At 40.7% G+C, this 12,181-nt stretch overlaps 1 long non-coding RNA gene across 1 annotated transcript in view; it reads right to left on the minus strand.

Annotated features, from left to right (window-relative positions):
* Window positions 1–10,680: 10,680 nt before the first annotated feature.
* The window catches only part of LOC123367157, a 181,761-nt gene continuing 180,260 nt past the window's right edge, over window positions 10,681–12,181 (minus strand). The window contains exon 3 of the long non-coding RNA XR_006578327.1: window positions 10,681–10,743. This is a non-coding gene — a long non-coding RNA (uncharacterized LOC123367157). The remainder of the gene's footprint in view (window positions 10,744–12,181) is intronic.

Below are 12,181 nucleotides of genomic sequence, written 5' to 3' on the forward strand. Positions count from 1 at the left end.
CGAGTTGCAGCACACAGCAGTGTTGCTAGCATGAAATAGATACCTTTTAGTTTGCGCTAGCAGGGTCTACACGGGGCAGTTACAGCACTACTCTTCAGTGTATTGCAACTCAAACCCCTATGTTCCGCACTGCAGGGCTGTGTAAACAAGCCTCAAGTGTCAGATTTTCAAAGGTATTTAAGATCCTAAAGGTTCAGATGGTGCCTGTTGGGATTTTCAGTAGATTAGGTGTCTAACTCCCATTTATTTCGATGGGATTTAGGTGCCTAAACTGTTTAGGCCCTTAGGAATATCCCATGAGGTGACTAGCTGCATCTTTACACTCCTAAATGCCTTACAAAATCAGAAATGAGGGGTTCAGGGTGTGGAAGAGGGCTCCAGGCTGGGGCAGGGGGTTGGGATATGGGGGGGTGGTGGTGAAGGCTGTGGCTGGGGGTGCAGGCTCTGGGGTGGGGCTGGGATGAGGGGTTTGGGGTGCAGGAGGGGGCTCCAGGCTGGGAGGGGAGGGCGGGGGTTTGGAAGGTGGGAGGGGTTTGGAGGGCGGGAGAAGAATCAGGACTAGGGTGGTGGGGTAGGGCATGGGAGGCGGGCAGGGGTGCTGGCTCTGGCTGGCACTTACCTCAGGCAGCTCCTGGAAGCAGCGGCATGTTCCCCCTCCGGCTCCTATGCAGAGGAATGGCCAGGTGGTTCTGAGTGTTGCCCCATCTGCAGGCACCGCCCCTGCAGCTCCCATTGGCCATAGTTCCTGGCCAATGGGATCTGAAAAGCTGGCGCTTGGGGCAGGGGCAGCACGCAGAGCCCCCTGGCTGTCCTTACACCTAGAAGCCATGGGGGACATACCGCTGCTCCTGGGAGCCACACAGAGCCACAGCAAGCAGGGAGCCTGCCTTAGCCCCACTGCACCACCGACTGGACTTTTAACTCTGGTGCTGACCGGAGCAACCAGGTCCTTTTTTGACTGGGTGTTTCAGTCAAAAACCAGACACCTGGCAACCCTAAATTCACTCCACCAATTCTGTGATCATTTGGCCAGCGTTCACAGAATGTTAGTGTTAGCTAGTAAATGCTTTAATGTGTAATATTGTAATGTTCTCGTATACATATGTATAGAGGGTCTGCATGTTACATTGTAATAGGTGCCTTATTGTATCATAGCATTATATTATGTATGAAGGGTCTCCTTGTATTATAAGTATTATATTGTAGCTACTTTATACAGTCTGTGTATTCTATTGCACTGCTTTAGTGAGTGATTTCTAAATATAATGCAATTTTTATACTATATATAATGTATTACAGTTTATTGTTTCCAGATTATTAAGTGGAATTGTATCTGATTATTGCCTTTAAATAAATGTTATTTTGTTTTCAAAGAATTACTGTGTGAGGGAAAGCCTGTATCGGTGTCCTCTCATAGGTTAACAGAACTAGTCTATTCTGGGGAGTCCTCTGAGGGAGACAAACTCCCTGGTAAAACCCCAGCAATTCCTCTAGGGCAGGCCACCCCTTATTACCCATTAAAGTGGGCCAAATTGACAATTGGTTAACAATTACAGGCAGGCCACTGTTAGGGTGCCTTTGATCCAAATTTTGGGGTAACTCTGTCTACACAGTGTTCCCAGTACTTTCACATGCTGCACCCATGAAAACATCTTCCAGAAGCATGATCATCCATATACACAAAGACAAACATTGCAGTTCCCACGCTCTATAGGCCAGACAATTTTTTTTAAAATACAAGAAAGATAGTGCAGGGAGTGGAGCATAAAAAAAATTGGTCTCATGAATGGACATCGGCAGAAGGGCAATTGCAGAGCATGGAATTTGGAGATTACCGAGGGGTTTCTTTAATATCTTATAGACTTTAAGGCCAGAAGGGATCATCATGATCATCTAGTCTGGCCTATACATTGCATGCGACAACCTCACCCACTCACTCCTGTAATAGGCCCATAACCTTTGGCTCAGATACTGAAATCCTCAAATCTTGATTTAAAGATTTCAAGTTAAATAACATCCACCATTTGCTCTAGTTCAAACCAGCAAGTGATCTATCCCCCCACACCAGAGAGGAAGGCGAACTCTGTCCCTGAGTTTCTGCCAAACCAACTGTGGGAAATTTCCTTCCCGACCTCAGATATGGCGATCAGTTAGACCCTGAGCATGTGGGCAAGAACCACCAGACACACACCTAGGAAAGAATTCTGCACAGTAACTCAGAGCCCTCTCCATCAAGTGTCCCATCTCTGGCCATTAGAGATATTTGCTAATAGCCATCATGGATATGCCATATGTCATTGTAGGCAATATCATCATACTATCCCCTCCATAAGCTTATCAAACTCAGCCTTAAAACAAATTAGGATTTTCCCCCAAATACTTCCCTTGGAAGACTGTGTTCCAGAACTCCATTTCTCTGATGGTTAGAAACTTTTGTCTAATTTCAAGCCTAAACTCACTGATGGCCAGTTTATATCAATTAGTTCTTGTACCAATATTGGCCCTTAACTTAAGTAACTCCTCTCCCTTCCTGGTGTTTATTCCTTTGATGTGTTTATAGAAAGCAATCATATCTCCCTGCATCTTTTGTTTTGTTAATTAAACAAGCCAAACTCTTGAAGATTCCTCTAATACGGTAGGTTCTCCATTCCTCTGATCATCCTAGTAGCCCTTCTTTGAACCTGTTCCAGTTTGGATTGAGCTCTCTTAAAACTGCACACAGTATTTCAGATGAGGTCTCATTAGTGTCTTGTGTAATGGTAATAACACTTCCCTGTCTCTACTGGAAACACGTTACCTGATACATCCCAGGATTGCCTTAGCCTTTTCCATGGCCACATCATATTGGTGACTCAATAATCCTGTGATTGACCAATACACCCTGGTCTTTCTCCTCCTTTGTCACTTCTAACTGATACATCCCTAGTTTATAGCAAAATTCTTCTTGTTACTCCCTAAGTGCATGACTTTGCACTATTAAATTTTATTCCATTTCTATTACTCTAGTTTTCAAAGTTGTCCAAATCTCCTTGTCTGATATTCTGGTCCTACTCTGTATTGGTAATACCTCACAACTTTGTGTCATCCACAACTGTTACTGGCACACTCCTACTTTTTTTTTCCAAGATCATTAATGAAAATGTTAAATAAGATTGGTCCCAAGACAGATTACTTAGAAACTCCACTAGTAACTTCCCTCCAGCCAGACAGTTCATCTTTCAACATGACCTGTTGTAGTCTCACTTTTAATCAGTTCTTTACCCATCTTGGAATTCTCATATTAATCCCCATCTTCTCCAATTTAACTAGTAACTTTCCATGTGGCACTGTATCAAATGCTTTATAGTAATATTGGTAGAATAGATCTACTGCATTTCCTTTGTCCAGAAAATTGGTTGTCTTCTCAAAGAAAGAGATCAGATTTATCTACCTTTTGTAAAACCATGTTGTATTTTATCTCAATTACTGTTTACTTCTATGTCTTTAACTCTTCTCTTTCAAAATTTGTTCTAAGACCTTGCATGCAATTGAGGTCAAATTAATGGGCCTGTAGTTTCCCAGATCACCTTTTTTTGTCTTCTCTTAAATATAGGTACTATATTTGCAATTCACCAGTTACTGTGGTTATGGAGTCATTAAACATTATTGCTATTGGGCTTGCAATTTCATGTGCCAGTTATTTTAATATTCTTGGATGGAGATTATCCAGGTCCCCCAGTTTGGTCCCCTTACACTGTTTGAGTTTGGCTTCCACCTTAGATGTGGGAATTTTTTTTCCATATCCTTGTTTTCATTAGCCACCCTGCCATTGCCCTCAAGCTCTTCATTACCTTTATTAAAAACTGAGGCAAAGTAGTTGTTTAGGTGTTGGGCCACGGCTAGATCATCTTTAATTCCACTCCATCCTCAGCACTTAGCAGTCCCACTTGTTCTATCCTTATTTTCTTTTTATTTATATGGCTAATGAACCTTTTATTTATGTTTTTAATTTCCGTTGCTATGTCCAACTCTGCTTGGCTTTTGGCAGTTCTCACTTTTTCCCAACACTTTCTGACCTCCAAGAAGTAGTTTTCCTCACTGATCGAACCCTCCTTCTATTCCTCGTAGGCTTTCTGCTCTCTCTTAATCTGTTTGAGATGCTTGTTCATCCAGTTCGGTCTGCAATCCTCCCCTATGAAATTTTTCCCCTGGCAGGTTTCAGGTAGTTTCTGCAACTTTGACAAAGTAATTCCAAGCTTCTTCCACATTAATATTCTTGAGTTCTTTGGTCAAGTCCACTTCCCTAACTACTTCCCTTAATTTTTAAAGTTTTCCCTTTTGAAATCAAGGACAGTAGTTGAAAACCTATTTTAGTTTATCCTTTCATTTAATTTAAACTTAATTAACTCATGAACACTTGGTCCAATATAGAACAACTCATTGTAGAGGCCAATGAGGTCCGCGCTACTTACCAATATCAAATCTAAAATGGCATCACCTCTTGTTGGTTCAGTGTCTATTTGTTGAAGAAATCTTTCAGCTATCACATGCAGGAATATCTGGGCCCTACCATTATTAGTAGCTCGTGTCCTCTAATCTATATATGGGAAATTAGTCTCCCATAATCACACAATTCCCAGTAGTGTTTATTTCATTAAAAATATTTAAGAGACCTCTCTCTATATCCAAAACGGATCTTGGGGATTTGTAGCAGACCCCAATCACTGTCTCAGTGGCTCCTCTGTTACTTTTCTTCCCCAAAGTGATTTTTACCCTAATAGATTCCATGTTATCCATTGCATCACATCTAAGTTCTTTAAGTCTACCTCAGCATTAATATACAACACGAATCCACCTCTTTTAACCTTTATTTCTGTCTTTCATGAAGAGCACATATCCTTCAATACCTGTGTTGCAGCCATGACTGCTATTCCACCATGTTTCCATCATCCCTATACTATCTGGTTTCACTTCCTGCACCAATAGTTCTAGCACCTTCATTTTTTTACCCAGGCTCCTTGCACTGGTGCACAGATATCTTAGTTGTTTCTGCTTCACATCATCCAGATTCGTTGCCCCATTAGGTGCAGTCATTTTACTGCCAATATCACCTACCTGACTGTTGGTGTGAGTGGTATTGGCACTACTGTTCCTCTTGTTGTCCATTTTCCTACCTTCTGTTCCCTTCTCCATTGCTGCATCCTCTTGATTTTCCTCCAATTCAATATTAGAATTGGACATAGAGATTACATGATCTCCCAACCATCTACCCTGAATTGCTAGTTTAAAGCTCTTTCAGTCAGTTGTGCCAGCCTCCATCCCAGAAGTCTATTGACTTCCTTGTTCAGGTGGAGTCCATCCCAGGAGAACAGTCATCTGTCTCTGAATGCTTCCCAGTGATTGAACATCCCACAGCCCTCCTTGTAGCACCATTGCCTGAGTCATCTGTTGATCCTCATAATTTTGTCACACCTGCATTATCCTCCTCTGTTTCTTTAAGCTTCTTCCTCAGTCTGGCATAGTCTTCCCTGATGCATCCAGCTGAGAATCTAGCAGTATCATTTGTTTGCACATGAAGGACAATCAGTGGATTCTTGCCTTCTCCCATTAGGATCCTTTTTTGCATCAGGTCCATATCTTGTATCTTAGCTCCCAGCAGACTCTACACCCTTCAATTCTCCCAATCAGTTCTGGTGACAGACCTGTCTATTCTTCTCAGTAGTCTTCAGTCATGTAGGCCTACCTCTTCCTGATGTTGATGCAATTCTGCAGCCTTCCTCCTTTTCCTTCTGGCTGCAAGTCTTCTGTTCTCATTTGCAATCTTCTGAGAGTCATCTGCCCTCTTCCTGTGGCTCTGAACTCTGGCTATCTCCATTCTCTTCCCCCTCTTCTTGTAGGACTATTCACTCTTTTCTTTTTTGCTCTTCCATCTTCTCTTACTGCCTGCATCTCACCTTCATTTTCCATTTCATCAAACCTGTTCCTCAGCAATCTTTGTTGTTCACTAGCCAGTCTTTTCCTCCACCTTTTGTTCTTGTAGTCACATGCTTCCTCTGGCCACTTTCTTCATCCAGTAGTCTACCCTCATATTGCTCTGGTCCCTCCTGCATCTGCAAGTCTTTAGGTTTCCCCTTCAGCATCTTCTCTCCTTCCCATCACCATCATCTCAAATCCCCATCAAAACTCAACTGTCATTTCTTGCTGCATCTCCAAACCTCGGATCTTCTCTTCCATTACATTAATCATGCAGCACTTCATATAAACAAAGCACCTTTCAGGTACCTTTCTCCAAGATAATGTACTTCCCACAGCTTCAAGAAGATAAAAAACAGCACACACACACCCTCCCCACAAAAAAACAATATGCACACACTCCTCCAAACTCTCCTTATAAACTCCCCTGTTTTTCAGTTCTGTTTGACATCTCCTGTGCCATTGGCTGGCTTTTTGGTTGTCTGCCTTTATCGGCCTGCTAATTAAGGAAGCTCTGGATCTTAATCAAGGTTCATCTGTGATAAAAGGCTCTGCTTCTCTCACAACACACGCCCTCCTACCAGACTTTGCAAATTGAAAACAAAACAGCAAACGAGCAAGCAAACACTCTCTGAAGAACTCACTCACTGCCCCTAAGGAACTGGGGCTTTCCTCCTTCTCTTCCAACAGATCTCTACTCCAACTCCCCTGGTTTTCATCTTTTTCTGCTGGTTCTTGTGCTGCTTCTCCTGATAAAAATTGACTCCATATCACCCACAATGTCTTTACCCAATTACATACCCAGAAAATAACCATGCCTATTCTTTGCTCTGCCACATCTCCTTTGGAGTTTACATCTCACCTCCCAATGTATCTGCACATTATTTATACAAGGGGAAAATTACCTCCAAAGTGAAGAGTTGATGCCACTCACTAGTGATAATTCAGTGCCTGCATTACACGATTACATGTGTGCAGCTGCCAACATGTAGTACAACACAGTAAAGAAGTAAAAACAACATTAAAAGCAATAAAAATATCTTATAGCAACAAGATCAGGAGGTCATTATATCAATGCAATTTTCTTTGATAAAGGAATTAGGGCCAGATCCTGAGGTTCTTATTCAGTTTTCACTCAGTCCTGATGCAGGCAAACCTGCCATCAAAATCAACAGGAGTTTTATCTGAGTAAAAGGACTATTTCAAACCTAAGTAATGAACATTGAGGTGTAGCCCTTATTGCACAGTTTGAGCCACAAATGAGTACAAGGAACTGACAGAAAGAAAGGCTTTCTGATAGTTAGTAGCCCGCCTTGTTCCCAAGCAGAGGGATGACTAGTATAAAGAGAGGGGCAATCTCCAGGAAGAGGGTGGGGGGAATGTTTGTAAAATGACAGGTTAATTGAGACTTCACTCTCAGCAGGCTGTTTTCAGGATACCTGACAATGGAGTGCTCTGTGCTACGAATGCCTGAGGGCTTTCCTGTCAAACAATGGTGGAGGCCTGGGTCTTCATAATGGATTATACATGCTAGAACTTTGCTTTTTCAGTCATGAGAACATAATACCATCCAATGTGAATACAGTATAATGTTCTCACAGCTATACTGATACAATCTTCTGTCCCACAGGTGAGCTACAAACCAACTTAAACAGGAACTTTGAAGATAAGCAAAAAAATGTCCCAATCCGTAGGTCAAGAGAGAAATGGGGATGCAAGTAAAAATATTATTTGCATATCTTTTGCACATGCAGAGCTCTATATTTACATGCACAAAAGTGAGCAATTGTTCATACAAATAAATAGTGAGGATCTCTGGTTACCCATTTAATATGTGCAAATGCCTGTTTGTATGTACAAATATGGCAACTTGTGTTCACAACAGATGTGCATTCATTTGTGTTGTCATGTGCTGCATTTGGACCTGAAAATTTGGCTCATACTACACGGTACATAATAGCAAAATATTTCACATTTTTAACTTTAACTTTCTGGAAAAGATAGTTGTTGTCTAAACAATGGTTCTTCCTCACAGATGGCTGCAATACTGCATATGGTAGCAGAAACAGTTATATTACTGAATTTGTGACATCACAGTCACATCCAGAGCAATAGACAGCTATGTCATGAACCACTAATTTATTATATCACTGCAGAGTCAAACAGAATTGGAATATAGGTGTTGAGGGGTGAAGAGTTTATTCACACTGGTTAGACAAATAGCAAGCCGAGACTTCAAGTTTTCAGTTAAACTGTTCATTTTGTCACCTCCTCTGCCCACCCAACCCTACGCCATATGCAGTTCTTAATCTGTGCCAGGGCTTGCCAGGACCAAGCCCCAGAACCTCTAGGATTGGCAGTTCATAGCTCCGGCACCTCTGGGCTGCCACGTCAGTAATGAAAGTAAAAAAATTGCTTGAGCCCTGGCACCTAATTGCTTGAGCCCCAACACCTTTTATTACAAATTAAGCACTGCCCACATTACTGCTTTGTGCACCTGTCATGTCTTATTTGAGACCTAGGACTGTAAAGTCTCTGGGATGATGACTCCTTTCTTTGTTATTTGTCTGTACAGCACCTAGCACAATGGGACTGTAAACTCTGATTCAAGTTTCTAGGTACTAACATAATACAAATAAAATAACAATAGGGTTTAATTAGCAGAGAAACTGAGAACTTACTAAATAGAGATGGAAGGACAATAAAAATACTTTTACTCTGAAACGTTTCCAACTAAATATAGCGTAGAACAGAAAAAAAAAGTTTTACAAATATTTTACCAATATTCTTGTTTGGTTTGTCATCAGAATTTCATTTCAACAGGAATTCTCCACATTACTCTATTTGCTATGTACATTTGTGCGGTCACCAAGAAAGTAAACAAAAAGGAAAAATATTAATAATATTATCATTCTTTAGCTTTCCCAAGTGCAGTTTTCTAGCTCCCTTTGCTTTTAATTTTTTCTTCTCATGTCTCATTTTTTTGCTATTCTTCCTAATTTTCAGCCTGATTCTGATACCAATATACTCACTATGCTCACGGTGAGTGATCCTTACTCTGGCAATTAGTCCCATTCAACTGAGTAATGATTGCAAGATTAGAGCCAAGATCACAGCCTTACTTACAGTGTAAGGCTATGTCTACACTACACAGCTTATCACACTCCCCGCCCTCACCTCCATTCAGCCGACAAAGAACTTCCACCCCCAACAAACGGCGTTTGCATTGTCGGCAGTATTCACACTGGCACTTGTCGTTGGCAAATCTTTTGTCTTTAGGGGCTGCGGCGGGGGTGGCCAGCTCTCTAATGACACCCATACTTCCCTGCACTGGACAGAGCTGTGACCCAGGAGAGAATTCAGTCCTAAAGGTACCTTTTGTGTTTGCAGGATATTCTGTAACAATGGCTAGAGCTAAACAATTTTAAATCTGCAGGACTGGATATCTTGTACCTAAGAATTAAAAAAAAAATAAGCTGGGGAACTTTCTGAGCCATTGATGTTGGTAATTAACAAATATTGGAGTACTGGAAAAAAGCTATTGTACCAAAGGATGAACAAAATGACCCAGGTATCTATAGGTTGGTTATCATGACATCAATCTTGGGTAAAATCATGGAAATACCAAGATGAAGTCAGTACAGAATTAAAGGATGGTAATATAATTAATACCAATCTACATAATTTTATTAAAATAGATCTTGTCAAACAAAATTGTTATTGTTCTTGGATGAAATTACAAACTTAATTGATAAAGGTAACTGTGTTGACAGACTTCTATAAGGCATTTCACTTAGTACCTCATGACATTCTGGTAAAAAAATAGCATAATACGAATAAATGCAGCACACATTAAATGCATTAAAACTGTCTAACTGACAAATCTCTAAAAAGTAGTTGTAAATGGAAAATCATCATCCTTTGGGGCTACAGTGTGGTCCCAAAGGCCAATTCTTGGCCCAATTCTTTAAATAGTTTTATCAATGATTTGAAAGAAAATGTGTCATTACTGGTAAAGATTGCAGGTGACACAAAAAGCAACAGAGTGATACATAATAAAAGGACAGGTCAGTCATATTGGAGCAATCTCAATTATATGGTAAACTGGGTTCATTTAAACAATATGCATTTTAATACAGTTAAATGCAAAATCTTATCTAGGAACTAAAAAATTAGGTCACACTGATTGGATGACTATTGGGTGACTATTATGGAAAGCAGTGACTCAGAAAAGAACTAGAGGTCAAGGTAGATAACAAACTGAACATGAGCTCCCATGCAATGTGGTGGTGAAGACAGCAAATGCAGTTCTTCAATATATAAGGAGATGAATATTGAATAGAATGAGGGAAATATTTCACTACAGTTCACAGAATTAATGAGACCATTACTAGAACGCTGTGTCCAGTTCTGCTGCCCACAAACTGCTGACAAACTGGAAAGGATTCAGAAAAGAGCTACAAGAATGATTCTGGAAAACCTGACTTACAGTGAGACAAAAGAAACAATCTACTTAGCTCAGCATTCAGAAGGTTAACAGGTGCCTTGATCATAGCCTGTAATACCAACTTTGGGAAAAGATTTTTTTTATATTAGAGTGCTCTTTAATCTAGCAGATTAACAAAGGCATAAAAAGATTCAATGGCTGGAAGCTGGAGCCTCAGAAATTCAGAGTAGAAATAAGGCTTGTTTTTAACAGTAATGGTAATTAATCAGTGGAACAACTTACCTAAGGATGTGGTGGATGCTTTGTCACTCAAACTCCTTCCAGTCAAATGTAAAGTCGAAGATCTAGGAATAAAGAATACAGGCTAAATTTACATGATATGGGACTATTCTGGGAAGCAGAGACACTGAAAAAGGTGTCGGGGCCATGCATTTAGGCTGCTGGTGCACTTAAGAACATAAGAACGGCCGTACCAGGTCAGACCAAAGGTCCATCTAGCCCAGTATCTGTCTACCGACAGTGGCCAATGCCAGGTGCCCCAGAGGGAGTGAACCTAACAGGCAATGATCAAGTGATCTCTCTCCTGCCATCCATCTCCATCCTCTGATGAACAGAGGCTAGGGACACCATTCTTACCCATCCTGGCTAATAGCCATTTATGGACTTTAGCCACCATGAATTTATCCAGTTCCCTTTTAAACATTGTTATAGTCCTAGCCTTCACAACCTCCTCAGGCAAGGAGTTCCACAAGTTGACTGTGCGCTGCGTGAAGAAGAACTTCCTTTTATTTGTTTTAAACCTGCTGCCTATTAATTTCATTTGGTGACCCCTAGTTCTTGTATTATGGGAATAAGTAAATAACTTTTCCTTATCCACTTTCTCAACATCACTCATGATTTTATAGACCTCTATCATATCCCACCTTAGTCTTCTCTTTTCCAAGCTGAAGAGTCCTAGCCTCTTTAATCTTTCCTCGGATGGGACCCTCTCCAAACCCCTAATCATTTTAGTTGCCCTTTTCTGAACCTTTTCTAGTGCTAGAATATCTTTTTTGAGGTGAGGAGACCACATCTATACACAGTATTCGAGATGTGGGCGTACCATGGATTTATATAAGGGCAATACTATATTCTGAGTCTTATTCTCTATCCCCTTTTTAATGATTCCTAACATCCTGTTTGCTTTTTTGACCACCTCTACACACTGCGTGGACATCTTCAGAGAACTATCCACGATGACTCCAAGATCTTTTTCCTGACTCGTTGTAGCTAAATTAGCCCCCATCATATTGTATGTATAGTTGCAGTTATTTTTTCCAATATGCATTACTTTACATTTATCCACATTAAATTTCATTTGCCATTTTGTTGCCCAATCACTTAGTTTTGTGAGATCTTTTTGAAGATCTTATACCACTGCCCATCATTTTGACCTCATTGTTTCCTTGTTACCCCTCCTGTCCCCCATCTGTCTGTCTGGAGCTATCTCTTGTCTTATACTTAGATTGTAAACTCTTTGGGGTGGTGTTGTTCCACTGATTTTTATTGTGTTTGTACTTCACCTAGAACAATGGGGACCTGGTCTCCTAGGAATTATGATAATAATGGAAACATTTGTTAACCAAAACCCATTTTTTCCACCAAAATATTTTCACAGAACATTAGGGGAAAATCTCTTTTTCAAAACTTTCCATGAAAAATAAACTGACAGTTTTAGATCATCGCTATAGTACTTATGCCATAAGAAAACCCACTGACACCTGTATTTTTTAAAGCACTATA

This window comes from Mauremys mutica, chromosome 3 (genome assembly GCF_020497125.1).
Source record: "Mauremys mutica isolate MM-2020 ecotype Southern chromosome 3, ASM2049712v1, whole genome shotgun sequence".
Taxonomy (NCBI): Eukaryota; Metazoa; Chordata; order Testudines; family Geoemydidae; genus Mauremys; species Mauremys mutica.